Here is a 14,549-nt window from a genome sequence, read left to right as displayed (position 1 = left end):
TTGCAAATTAAACAGCATACTTCTAAATAACTTATGAGTCAGAGAAAAAATTAGAAGTTACAAAATATTTGGAACTGAACGAAAATAAAAACGCAACAAAACTTTTGAGATTCATTGACAAAACTTGGGGAGAAAGTCATGCACTTGTTTGGTTCATGCTGAATTCGTTATACCTATGCAAGTGTCTCTACAAGTTTCATGTTAAAAAAGATTCCTGAGCTGAAAACTCAGATCTGGAGGAATGCTTGCCTTGAAAGTGATGTTTGAGGGCATGGGAATGGATGAGCTCCACAAAGAAAGTGAGATGGAGGCCAAGAGCAGAACACTTGGGAACTTCAACATTCACTTTGACCCTGATTGCCCTCCAGGGCCTGGCCTAAGAACTTTCTCTTCCATGAAGCCTTCTAACACTCATCTCTCCCTCTGCTGATTCCTTCAGCAATGCTTCTCAAACTCTGGTGAAGGACCAGTTTTATTTACCAACTGATAGACCTGAACACAGCCTAAAGATTCAACAGATATTTACTAGGAGGTGTGGTGGGGCTAAGCTGAGGATGGCGTCTGAAACTGAGTGGGCATTGCTCACTTTCAAAGTGGAAAAGTGCGAGGAGCACATGGTAGGGCCTGAAGGGGTTAGAGCAGTGGAGCTCTTATTTGCTCTAAAAGGTGACCAGCCAAGGCTCCTTTCCAGAACAGAGTCACACTGAGGAGTAACCTTAGAATCAAAATTGAGGAGAGAATGGGCTGAAGAAAAGAGAAGGTCCTATAAAAGTGATTGAGGAGAATAGAGCCAGAAAACCTCAGAAAGCAAGCTCAGTGAACTTATAAGAGCTGTCTGTCCAAGTCAAGTTTAGTTCAGGAAAACCAAATTCACATGGAAACAAGCACTAGAAAATATTATGATAAAATCCTGTACAAGTTACCATAAGAAAAAAAAAAAGACTGAGGAGCTGAATAGCATCCCTTACAAACAATGAAGGTACACCGGAAAGATACACTCAAAACACAGTTCTCAAGGGCGAGCAGCTTGGGAAGTCACAGAAAACAATATCCTACTATTTCAAAATGAGCTTAAAGACAATAGGAAAATTGCATAAAACAGGGTGGAACAACAAAAATCAGAAGTAGAAAAATTTAAAGCAGTATGAAAATCAAGAAAGAGTTAGAAACAAAAATTAGAAATAAAATCTAAAAACTAGAAGGAACACAAAAAATTGATAACTGATGCTTTACAATAAATAGAAAGCTTAAGAGGAATAATTTCAAAACAAAATGGAGAAAGAAAACAGGATTTAAGAGCATAACGAGAATCAATGATAGGTAAAGAAGACTAGTAGATAGATAATAGAAAGTTTAAAGAAGAAAAACCAAAGCAAGGGTTCAGAACAAATTCACTAATTCAAGAAATATTTAGAATAATAATGAAAGAAAATATTCCTGAAATAATTGTTTTTAAAATTATATGTTGAAATATCATAGTACATACCTGAAACCATCAAATTAGTATGACCAATACCAAGGTTTAATAAATTTCTAAGTAAAATTGCTGCAGTTTGAAGAAAGAAAATGGAGGGGGGGGGGGACTTATGCAAAAGAATATGAGGAAAAGAAAATTAGATGATTATCAGATTTTTAAGAGTAATGCTTTAATACAAGAGAAGATGGAATAATATAGTTAAGATGTCTAAGGAAAGATTTTTATGAGCCAAATATGTTATGTCTAGAAAAACTGACCTTGATGCACAGGGTGAAAATTGAAATCAACATGCAAGAGCTCAGAAAATATTGTTCCCAAGAGCCATTCCTCAATAGATGCAGAAAAAAAATCTAATCAAATTTGATATTCATTCTATATTTTAAAAATAAAAAATTTTAGTAAACTTGGAATAGAAGGGAATTACCTTAATCTGCTAGGGCATAGCTACAGCAAACTTGCAACAGAAGCACATTTTATGGTAAAACACTGTTTCTCTCCTACAAGTCAAGTACTGTCTTGGACTGGCCTGAAGAATGGATTGGAATGCAACTGGGGAAACTGAGTCTACCACACAGCCAGGCTTGGAGATAATAACCCCAGGGAAACAACTAAACATCCCTTTATGCAAAAGAACCTATCTTCCTCACTAGTAACAGTGCCAGAATTCTTTTTCAGATATGGAGGGGGAGCGGATTTGGTTAATTATACTCCATAGAGCACCTTTAAAACTCTGTCAAGCCTTTCTCCTCAGGATCACCACTGAGATGTTAGCGATCAGAACCATCTCTCTTACAAATCAGATGTATGGAAGGCACTTCACAGTCCAAACTGAAATATGTATGTTCGTAGTATTTCATTCTCCAAGCATATACATCTCCAGCAGAGCACAAGACTCTACAGTTGCTGAAGGGCTTATTTACCAGTAATTCTGGCTGCATGAAGCAGAAAGTGAGGTAAACATTAAAGTGAATAGTAACAAAGGACTGAATCAAAGAGGCTGGCTTTCCAAGAGCCTGAGCTTTACTGTATGGCCTTACAAAACTAAATGGTGCCTGGGTCCTTTTGGTACTTCCCGAGCTGCTTGGTGTTGAGAACTGGGGCATGCTGGGGCCTCACCAGGATGTCTGGGCTGGCATACCTATGGTGTCGACTTATTTCTATGAGAGTTCTTATGGCCTCTAGGGAAGACAATGACTGGGCCTCTGGCACCAACTGCCACCCCCAGAGCTAGGTGGCATGCCACTTAGAGCACAATGGCCATTTCTGACTTCTCAGGTCACATATTGTGTGGGAGAATCATCCAGGCATAAAGAGACTGCCAAGGCTCTGGACAGAGCCAAAGACCATGAATAAGGGGTTTGTAATTATGTTAGGGAGGCCAAGTGTTGAGAAGGGTTGCTCGTATTTTTGTCTGGATTTAGACCTTCAGGGAAAGTATGTTAAGTTGAGGCTGGGTAAATGGCATGACAAAGCCAAAGCATTATGAGTATGATAAGAACAGACAGCCTGGGGATATCCTGTTGTTGGGGGTGCTCCTCAGGGGTTTCCATGAAAAGAAAAGAGCCCTCCCTCAGCTCTTCACTGTAATGATGAGAGCACAGGAACCTGTTGCTTTGAGGCTGGGACAGGAGCCACACCTGCAGCCAGGAGGGTGTTCTGCCAGGGGAATCAGAGTTTGAGGAGTCCAGAGACCCCCAGAGCAGCTGCCTCAAGGGGGTGAGGAGGAACTTCAGAGCGCCGCACAACACTTGGAGATGGGCTGGGGGCTCCTAAATCAGTGCTGGCGGAGGCACCTCTGGGTTTGGAGACTGCGGTTTTGCTCTAGCCTGGCTCTATTGGGACTATTGGTTCAGGAAAGTCACAGAAGTAGCCCTTCTCATGCTCATGTGCACTCTGGTTGCCCACACCCAGATACATGGACATTCGTGCAGGTGTGTATCTCCTTGCAGTATGCCACTTGCCCTGTGACATACTTGCCGTTTGACACACCCGTATAATAAGTAGGACAGGCAGGAACATGGTCATATTCCAATTGTTGACAAAAACAAACACTATAAAATATTTGAAGAGATTTAAGCATATTAGCACCTGAAGAGCCTGGAGAAGAACTTACATGGATAAAATGGCATCACTTCAGCTTCTGGTTATGAAATTAGGAATATAAGGATAAGGAGGGGTGAATTAAATATCCAAAGAGCATCATGTAGTGACAAATTTGTTTTGTCTCTTTAGCTAGTGTATAGAAATTTCATTATGCATAACTTGGCTGATGACAGTTCATCCTCCAAAAGGTTTTCCAAGATGGGCTCACAAGTTCTATTGTCCTTGATTTCTGGCATTCTTTCAATTAAATAAAGTGCTTTGGGCTCTGTATAAAGTTTATGTGTCATTTTTTTCTCACTTGGAGGGCTTGTAGACATTGTTTCACTTACTTTCTCTTAACATTCAATGTTGTTATGGAGGAATCTATTGTGTTGGAAACATAATTCTTATACACAGAGGGAGTGAGCACATTTTATTGTTTCATTTAACTGTTTAATGACTAGCCAGCTGGAAGGCAAAAGAGCTGGGTTGGAGGGCATTAAGAAACAAGAATTGTTTTCCCCAAGCACCGTTGTCAACTCATTTATCTTTTATTTTTGAAAGTTTTAAATTGTATTATGTAAAAGTGAAGAAAATAGGCATATATTCCACTAGAGTTTGTCATTAATATAGTCTTTCATTGACATGCTAAGTCATTTCTTTCTTTTTTAGAAAATTTCAACTTTTATTTTAGATTCAGGGGATACATGTGCAGATTTGTTACATGGGTATATTACGTGATGCTGAGGTTTGGCATGTGACTGATCCTACCACCCAGGTAATCAGCATAGTACTCAATAGGTAATTTTTGAATTCTTTCCTCCCTCCCTCTCTCTCCACTGTAGGAGTCCCCAGTGTTTATTGTTTCCATCTTTATGTCCATGAGTACCCAATATTTAGCTCCCACTTGTAAGTGAGAACATGCAGTATTTTTTTTTTGTTCCTGCATTAATTCATTTAGGAAAATGGCATCCAGCTGCATCCATGTTGCTGCAAAGGACATGATTTTGTTCTCTTTATATGGCTGTGTAGTATTCCCTGGTGTATACGTACCGCATTTTCTTTATCCAATCTACCACTGATGGGAACCCAGGTTGATTCCATGTCTTCACTATTGTAAATTGTGCTGAGATGCACATACAAGTGCATGTGTCTTTTTGGTAGAATAATTTATTTTTCTTTGGGTATATACCCAGTAATGGGATTGCTGGGTTAAATGGTAGCTCTGTTTTAAGTTCTTTGAGAAATATTCAAACTGCTTTCTACAGTAGCTGAACTAATTACACTCCCACCAATAATGTATGAGCATTCCCTATTCTCCACAGCCTCATCAGCATCTGTTGTTTTTTGACTTTTTAATAATAGCCATTCTGATTGGTGTGAGATGGTATCTCATTGTGGTTGCATTTCTCTGATGATTAGTAATGTGGAGCATTTTCTCATATGTTTGTTGGTTGCATGTGTGTCTTGTTTTGGGAAGTGACTGTTCATGCCCAAACCCGTTAACTTCTCTTCAACATAGTCCTGGAAGTCCTAGCCAGAGCAATCAGGCAAGAAAAAGAGATAATACGATTCTAAACAAACAAACAAACAAAACCCTAAAGACCCCACCAGAAGGCTCCTAGAAATGGTAAACAACTTCTGTAAAGTTTCATCAGACAAAATCAATGTACAAAAATCAGTAGCATTTCCATACACCAATAATGTTCAATCTGAGAGTCAAATCAAGAATAAAATCCTATTGACAACAGCCACAAAAAATATCTAAGAATACATCTAACCAAGGAGGTGAAAGATCTCTATAAGGAGAATTAATTACACGCTGAAAGAAATCACAGATGATGCAAACAAATGGAAGAACATTTCATGCTCATGATTGGAAGAATCAATATCATTAAAATGGTCAACTCACTTTTAAACTCTTCTTGTTATCTTTTTTTGAGGGCCTCTCTCCTTTAGCTCTTCCTGTGTGGAAGCCGTAGTTTTCATCTACTGCGTATTCTTGAGCTGCCTGTTGCTTTCTTTTCTACTATCTTCGAATGGCTTCCTTGATTGTTCTTTTCCTCTTTGGAAGCCACTATTCCTCCTCTCTGCCAGCTGTCGTTGACAGCTGGTGTTGAATCAGGGCAGAGGGCAACTCGGATTTTGCTCTGTTGTCTTCAAATCCATCCTCACCAACACTGTCCTGTAGGGGCAGGGGATGTCTCTGCTCCTCAGTTTCCAGCAGTACATAGTTTCTAAGGAGTGAATGAATGCAAATACCTGACTTTCACTGTGTAATCTCCTAGCATTTGGGTGAAGTAGGCCACCATAATGTCCTTTCGCTTTTAGAGAAACTGAGTGCCACCACAGGACCGAGAATAAGCAGCATAAGTATTGTCACAGAGAACCCTCAGGAGCTTTCCTTTTTCATGGAATGAGAAGAGACACATTTGAGTTTTCATTCTGCAGTGCCAACTAGGGTGATTACATAGATCACATTTGACAGATAGCACAGCACGTCTGGCTCATTCTCTCCCAGGCCATTTTTTGAGAGAGGCAAGCTAGTCATGATGAATGCACAGTGGTGATGGGGGTCACATTTTAATTCATGCTGCTGTCCAAGGTGTTTGGGAAATCTGTCAAGCTAATCCTCCTGAATTTTGGAATTCCTGTTTTGCTTAGAAGCTTCTGCTAATAACAGATAGACTCAAGACTTACTGGTTAAAAATGAAATAAGTCATAGTATATGTCAACTGTGTCTAGGATTCAGCCCTCTATGTGTATAGTTGCTCAAAGATTTTAAAGCCCCCTGCCCTGACTGTCTCAGGGAGCTGGAGAAGCTGCCAATGATGATCAAAGGTGACATGAGACTCAGGCCCTGCTGACCCTGGTAGCAGGCCAGGGACAGTTCACTCACCGAGCACAATCTCAACCAAGGAAACAAAGGGACAAAGGGAGGACAAAAAGAAATAGACAGTCTTTGAATCAAAATAGTGACTCAGCTGTGCAAGGCTCCCTTCACAATACTGTGGCTGGGCTAAGACACTTTTCCTCTTTGGCCTGACTTGATTTTATGTTGGCCTTGCACCACCCTGCACACAGGGTCCTCTGTGGGGTGCAGTTCATGTGCATGTTCTGCCCATGATGGGAAGTGGGATTGTGGGCATTTCTTTAAGTAGAAGTGGCTGTCTGTCCTTTCCCAGATACCAGTAAGAATCTGAAACCCATTCGGTATAATGTCTTTCCTAGGCCAGAATCATTCTGCTCCATCTGGAACACACGCTATTCTTGTGTTCCAGGCTGTGAGAACAAGCCTCAACCCTGCAGGGCTGCTGGGAAGGCAAGGTGTGGGTACCCAGATGGGTCCTGGTTGCTGAGATCAACTTTCACTTGTTTCTTTCTCGAGGGAAAGACACTGGGGAGACCAGCACCAGGCTGGGCTTAGAGCAGCCACGTCTCCTCTCAGAACTGTTATTCTCCAATAATTCATGTAGAACTTCTTCTTACCAGCACCCTCGCAAAAATAATCCAACCCCCCTTGAAAAAAAAGAAAAAAAAGGAAAGAAAACAGACCGCTGTTTTACAAGCTGATTGTTGGGTTGATACTTTCAATACCTACATCTGTTATTAACCTTGGTTCAAACATATTTCAATCTTTGCCATATTCATTTTGTATTATCAGTATCTAAGGTATTTTCTAGTCCCCAGAAACTTTGTTAAATGAGTGAATATATAAATATTATGCAAGGTGGTAGCAGAGTGAGCTCATCCTGACTCTGAATATTAGCTACATGCCTGTTCCATGCAAAACTTGGGCTTGGAGACAGCTCCAGCATGCTGGAAACCGTGAACCCACAAAGGAGGCAGCTCCACCCAGAGTGCCTCAACAGCCCTGGCCCTGCAGCGCCCCGGACAGGCGCCCCTCTCACAGAGCCCAGCATGCGGCTCATGCCCAGAGATTATAAATCAAATCCCTGGAACGCCTTCAGATGGGATCACACCACAGCTGGAGGAATTTTCTTTTTTCCCCCAAACTTAGCACATCATAAAACATAGCCATTTGGGGAATGAGAACAGCCAGGAGGTGTTTTCGCCTTGGAAGCTCTGTTCTGGGAAGTCCAGGAGGGTGTGGTCAGGACTGTGATACAGCCACACAGCCCAGGCAGCTTGGCCAGCAAGCACCTGGAGGGCCTCGCTCCACATTCTAGACTCCCCCTGGACCGATGGGCTGGCTGCTGTGGCCCAGGGATAGCCTGAACTAGCAGAAAAAGGCCTTGGCTCCCTCTACAGGGCCACCTCAGATTTGTGACATGCAGGCTTACTGTAAGCGAGTGTAGGTTTGTCCTGGATTCCACTAATCCCCACCTCCATTTCTGAGTCCGTCAGCACCTGTACCTGGCCCAGGTAGGTATAATGCACCTCTGGTCCATGATGCCATAGGTGTCCAATACCTGCTTCCTGGCCTTAGTGAGCAGAATCCCTACCAGGTCCCTGTCCTGGGTCAGGGCAGGCAGTAGACGATCTCCATTGATTCCTCCCTTCCCTATGCAGGAACACTGCTCTACTTTCAAGAAGTGGAGTCTTTTCCTGCCCCTTGAATTGGGGGCAAACCTTTGATACTCCCTGACCAATAAAATGTAGACAAAGTGATGATTTTTAAGCCAGTCCTGATTCTGGCCTTTAAGAAGACCAGCAGCTTCTGCTACCCTGGGGAAGCCACCATCATGCTCTAAAGAAGCTAGGGCTAGACTAATGCCAAGAGGCCAGGTGAAGAGAAGCCACACGGATGAGCACCCAGGTGTGAAACAGTGATGATATCTGCCCAAACAGGTTGCTGGCAAGATTGCGTGAGGCCACAAGGACAGAGTGCTTAGCATGAACCAGGCAGGCACTAGCAGTTGAGCCAGTATTCACTTCCTTCCCCACAGTTCTCGTGCCCTTCTGACTCTAGAGAAGCCATCTTTTATTCTGGCAGCCCAAGGGCCAAGAGGACAAACTTGAATGAGTAACACTTTGCTGTTCTTCCAGCATGCTGAAGGAGAACACAGTGTTTGTTTAGTGCTGATACACCACTTCAAATCTAGGCTGACTTGTAAAGCACACATTACATTTAAGAATTGCCTTCTGGCCCTTTCTGGAAGGCTTCCTCAGAGAGCCCAGTTGGCAGTACAACCATGTTACAAATGTGACGGTGACAACCTACAATGCCTAAGATTTGTCCAAAGCAGCCAAGTGAAACCCAGAATGGGTCTATATATGTACGCATTCACAGCCTGTCAAGAAGAAATTGCACGGACAGTTGTTAAAAATGGCAAGAAAGGTTTTTGCAGTAGGGGAGAGAGGCAAGTATAGAACTGAGTTCAACTCTGCATACAGCAAAGACAGCTGAGGATTTATAGCCAAGGTGCAGGGGTATAGTCAGGTGTCAGTGGGTGGAAAATCACTGAGAGGAGCCTAATTAGATATCAAGGGTTGGGGGAGTCTCCATAAACTGAGTTCAACAGGCCAAGGCCTAGTCAAGAAGCGAGCTCAAAGGAGACTGACTAAAGTCTGGCAAGGAAGGAGTCCTTGTCAATCCACACCTTCTATTTATTATCAGATTAAAATTCTCCAATATGTGTAATACAAATTCTGCTTCCATCCATGCATCCTTCCACCCATCCATCCATCCATTTCACTTACTTTCTAGTTTAATTTTCCTTTCTTCATTTAGTGAATATTTCTATTTATGTCCTAAGTAAAAGGGGCAGCCTAATAAGCAATCTCTCCTATCATCTATCTATCTATCATCTATCTAATCTATCATCTATATCTATCATCTATAATCTACCTATTATCTCTCTATTATCTATCTATTGATCTAGCTACTATCTATCCATCATCTATCATCTATATCATCTATCATGTATCTGTCATCTTTCTAACCTAGCATATACACATGCATGTCCAACTTCATACATATGTACATATGTGTTTATTATATTTATGTCTGTATATATGGTGATATATACATTAGGTGATGTATGTGAGAGAGAGAAATTTGCGGTTGAAGCAGGCAATGTGAGAAAGGCACAGAGGTGAGAAGCAGCGTGGTGCATTCAGGGGACTGAAAGCTGATTAGCTTGACTGGAGCCAAGGGCAAGGGGATGGGCTGGCTTAGTGTATGTCCCTTGGGGGACCAAAGAGAAGGAGCAGATGGGACATATTAACTTCACCAGGCAAAGGTCACCTTAATTGGAGGTTTAGGATCGTCAGTGAAATAGGTGATAGTCCAGCCTAAGTGACCTGCAGTCTGTGGGAGGAGCCACCTGCTTAAGCGTGGCCCTACAGGCTCCCGAATGCACCTTTCTTAGACATTTATGTTTTTCAAGACCACCAGTCCCATGAGTCTCAGAAAAAAAAGACGGCAAGTACATAAATTACAAAAAAAAAAGGTTTTCAAATGCCCTAGGGAGAATCGCTTCATCACAGGCTCCTCAATATCTAAGCTGTGAGAAGTTTTGCAGTCCAGCAAACCCCAGGAAGAGCACATGCCCTGTAACCTACTATGGGAAGCACTAGGCTAAGACAGCGTGTTTCCTAGAGGATTCCGCTCCCATTTACCATGCTGCCAGGGAGTAAGGCACTGGCACATCGGCAAGCATGCCTTACTCTGGAGGTGAGCGGCATCGTTCATTCTAAGAGTGTCTACACCTCTCTCTGCCCCAGAGGAGCTGCTTAGAAAGCGCACACTGATAGGAGAGGCGGACATGGCGGAAGGCAGGCTGGGGCGCTGGGAGGGAGTGTAAACTGCGGCCGGGACTCAGGCAGGGAGAGAGGCCTAAGCTCAGTTTCCAGGAAACGGCCTTGTAGCGGGGCCTTGAGAGAGCTGGGTCTTTGACAGGTGGAGCGGGGGGCGTTCCAGGTGAAGGAGAAAACAGGAGTCACTGCAGCACCAGGCAGGAGGTGGGATCCAGTCCAGCAGGCGAAGGACACAAACTTAGACTTGAGGCATTAGATGTGTCAAGTCATCAGTATAAGTCAGGGCGGGGGTGGGGGGCGGCAGGCAAAGCCCTGGCTCCCAATCTCTCCCTTTCCACACGCACCTGGTGTGTGCACGTGCACATGGGTAGCTCTGGCTCACTCAGGCAGTCATTCTTACCTGGGGGAGGGGGTGGGAAGGGAGCACGGACTTAACTCTGGGGGTGGGAAGGGAGCATGGACTTTATGAAAAAGCCTCTTGGGTGACTCTGATAGTCCCTATATTAGCCATCCCTTTTATTTTCTGTATTCTGCTGCTCTGACAGTTTGGGGCCTTGCTGCCCCTCCCAGGGCTGCTAATTCCTAAGGACAGTGAATAAGTCACCCAAGCGCATGCTTTTCAGACACAGACCAACCAGTCCAGAGCTTACACCCTGAGTGACCCCCTCCAGGGGACTCTCACTCATGATCACTACTCACCTGCCCTAATCATCCAGGGCCAGGTGCCAGACACCTGGGCAGCCCCTGTGCCCCAGAGCCCTCTCCTATTATTCAAATTAGCTCATCTTAGGCCTGTTTACCTTGCCTTGCCTGTTGCTTTTCACAGAAACCTCAATAAAGGCTCTTGCCCACAGACTCCCACTCTCCTTGCCCCCTGACCAAACCCAGTGCTTCCCTGTTGGGCTCTGACTGGGGCACCATGCCTCCTGTTTCTAGGCACCTGTGTGGAGGCCTCTTCCTTCGTGACAGTCATTTTAATCCCTGCGTGTCTTACCACACCCGATTAAAACAAATCCCAAATATCCTTATGGCAAGCCTGGGGCTAGGGTGATCAGGACAGTCCACTTGATGCCTATTGACCTGCGTAATTATTAATGACACCTCCTTCACTTTCAAAGGTGTCCCAGTTCAAAATGCTTCAGGACATTGGTATGGGCAAAGATTGTTCCTAGGTAATACCTTAAAAGTGGAGGAAACCCAAGCAAAAACGGACAAATGGGATCACATCAAGCTAAAAAAATTCTACACAGCAAAGGAAACAATTAACAAAGCAAAGAGACAACCAACCTACAGAATGAGAGAAAATATTTCCAAAATATCCATCTGACAAGAGATTAATAACCAGAATAGGTAAGGAACTCAAACCACTCAATAGCAAATAATAATAATAATAATAATCCAATGAGAAAAATATCTGAATAGACATTTCTCAAAAGAAGACATACAAATGGCCAACAGATATATGAAAAAAAATGCTAAATGTCACTAATCATCAGAGAAATGCAAATCAAAATAATGCAATATCATCTTGCCACGGTTAAAATGGCTGTTATCAAGAAGACAAAAAATAGCATGCTGGCAAAGATGTGAACAAAGGGGAACATTCTTACACTGTTGGTGGGAATGTAAATTACTACAGTCATTATGGAAAACAGCATGGCAGTTCCTCAAAAAACTAAAAATAGTACTGTATGACCCAGCCATTCCACGGCTGGGTATCTACCCAAAATAAAAGAAATTGGTATATCAAACAGATATCTGCACTCCCACATTTATTGCAGCACTATTCACAATAGCCAAGATATGAAATCAACCTATGTCTATCAATGGATGCATGAAGAAACTACCATGCATATAAACAATGGAATATTGTTCATCCTTTGAAAAGAAGGAAATCCTGCCATTTGCAAAAAAAGGATAAGCCTAGAAGACATACTAAGTAAAATAAGCCAGTCACAGAAGGACAAATACTGCATGATGTCACTTATATAAGGCATCTAAGTCAAACTCATAAAAACAGTAGAATGGTAGCTGCTAGGGTCTGGCAGGGGGAAGAAATGGGGAATTGTTTTTCAACGTATAAAGTTTCTGTTATGCAAGATGAGTAAGTTCTGGAGATCTGCTCTACAGCATAGTACCTATGGTTAACAATATAGCATTGTGCGTTTTAAAATACATTAAGAGGACAGAGTTCATGTTAAGTGTTCTTACAAAAAAAACGTGACTTACAAAAGTACACAAATTTTTGGAGGTGATGAATATGTTTAGTTCCTTAGTTGTGGTGGTGGTGTGTGCATATGTCCAAACTCATCAAGAGGTATACATTAAATGTGTGCAATTTTCTGTATATCAATTCTATTTCAATACAGCTAAAAAATAAAAATTTAAGAAGTTAGAAGACAGAAAACTGGAAGAAGTTAGAAGACAGAAAAATGGAAGGAGGTCAGGAAGGAATCAGGAAGCTGAGAGATTTAGAGTCCAGAGGGAAATGTTTGTTTCAAAAAGAGGAAGGGTATTTCTCAGAAAAAGACACACTAGGGGAAGATAAGACACATTCTGAGGATAAGGGGAGAGAAGGTGAGAATGTCATTATAGGATGAAATTCTCAATAAATTATAAAGTGAATTCATCTGGTATGAGTTTGGGACGTGGGGGTGGGTTTGTGGACTGGGGAAAAAGAAGGAGATTGGGAACAGCTGTTGGGACGCTAGCAAGGGATGAAGAGCTGGGCTGTGCAGCAGCCTGAGGGGCTGGTGGAGGTTGCCTGGCTCGTCAAGGAGCCAAGACACACAGTTGCACAGCTTCCCCTCCATGTCGCACTGGCCAGGAGATAGAGGAAGGCAGGTGGTGGCTTATCCATGGTTGGTTCCTGACAAGGCAGCCATAGAAAGGGGGACTTTGCAGGGGTTTGGTCTGTGTGTGAGGATATAGCTGAAAATGGTTTCAGGAGGGACTTGCAGGATAAAAGAATGGGGTGTTCTTTATGGAAATAAAAAGCAGGTGAACCAGGCCTGGGGAGAAGTGGAAGGGGAGGCAGATCATGGCCAATGACGGCAATGTCAGAGGGCTTGGCCTGGGAGCTGGTTTGATTTTTGAGGGATGAAGAAACCCAAGATGAGGATGTTTCTGTGTGTGGCTGAGAAGAGTGGAGTCAGAGGCCACCAGAGAGGGCCTAGGAGCAGGGTTTCAGCAGAGTCAGAGCATGGAGGTTGGTGTCCTCTCCCATCCTGGAGACAATGGCAGGGGGCAGAGTGAAGAGGGTGTTGAGGGTCTGGGCCCCCATCCTCTGAGAAGATGGAACTTTGTGGGGGTGTGCTGTCAGGGAGTGGCATTATTTTCCAGTGATGTGCTGAACACACCACCATGGAGTGGACACAGATAATGTGGTGGGGTTGTAGCACAGTTAAGATGATTAGTAAGGAAATGGAGAGTCAAAACCACATGTTTCTTCTTGATATGATAAGTAAATACACAACCTTGCAATTATCATACAGTTTTTTTTTTAACAATCTGTTGCATATCTAGGCCAGTGCTTCTTTCTGAAGGGGATAACTTTAGTGGTGATAGAAAACAAAGATCATTGTCCTTAAAAACCTGGAAAGTAATTGCAGAGACATAAAGTAACTAGGAACCCTCTAGGTTTGCATTCAAAGCCTTCCATTCCATGCTGAGGGCTCTGGGCCTCAGGCTTCTCATTTCAAAGACGGACATGGGAACTCCTGTGTTGTCTGCCTTCTAGAGTGTGGCCAAGCACTGGGGTGAGAAGAGGAGGCGAAGGGGCATCAGGCACACTCAGCCCCACCTGCACAGCAGTGTAAGCGTGTGCTGTAAGAGTGTGGCTGGGTTTCAGAGAAGGTAAGAGATGGGAAAAGCTGGGATTACACAGGGAGAAGATTGAATAAACTGTGTGAAGAGTCTTGGGCTGGTTCTTTAGGAGGAAAGTCTGGTATGAACAGAGAACTATTATTGTCCTAGAAATGAGGAAATTGGGAGAATACAGATCATCAGAGTCCACCTAATTAAGGCTGGGCTTAGTCACCCTAACAGGAAATCTGGGAGCCTGATCATTGGAGGCATCCCCTGGACTCAGAAACTCAGCCAGTCCAGACTGGGAAGGCTCTGCCAGGCCATGGAGGCCTAGCTAGTGCACGCTCAGGCTTTCCACTGTGGGCCCACACTCAGCCCTCAGCTATGGGTGGAAACACTACTCCCAAGGGCTGGCCCAGGGGCCTTGGCCAAGGCTGTAGACCCACGCTGCAGCCACGGC

At 43.5% G+C, this 14,549-nt stretch overlaps 1 protein-coding gene across 1 annotated transcript in view; it reads left to right on the top strand.

Annotated features, from left to right (window-relative positions):
• Positions 1-14,062, top strand: part of PTPN20 (protein tyrosine phosphatase non-receptor type 20) — a 109,675-nt gene extending 95,613 nt beyond the window's left edge. Inside the window, exons 14-15 of the transcript XR_009212842.1 lie at positions 12,652-12,859; positions 14,022-14,062. The gene's annotated coding sequence lies outside the window, so the exon portion shown is untranslated. The remainder of the gene's footprint in view (positions 1-12,651; positions 12,860-14,021) is intronic.
• The last annotated feature ends 487 nt before the right edge of the window (positions 14,063-14,549 follow it).

This window comes from Hylobates moloch, unplaced genomic scaffold, assembly GCF_009828535.3.
Source record: "Hylobates moloch isolate HMO894 unplaced genomic scaffold, HMol_V3 SCAFFOLD_3, whole genome shotgun sequence".
Taxonomy (NCBI): domain Eukaryota; kingdom Metazoa; phylum Chordata; class Mammalia; order Primates; family Hylobatidae; genus Hylobates; species Hylobates moloch.
This window is presented reverse-complemented; position numbering and strand designations above follow the sequence as displayed.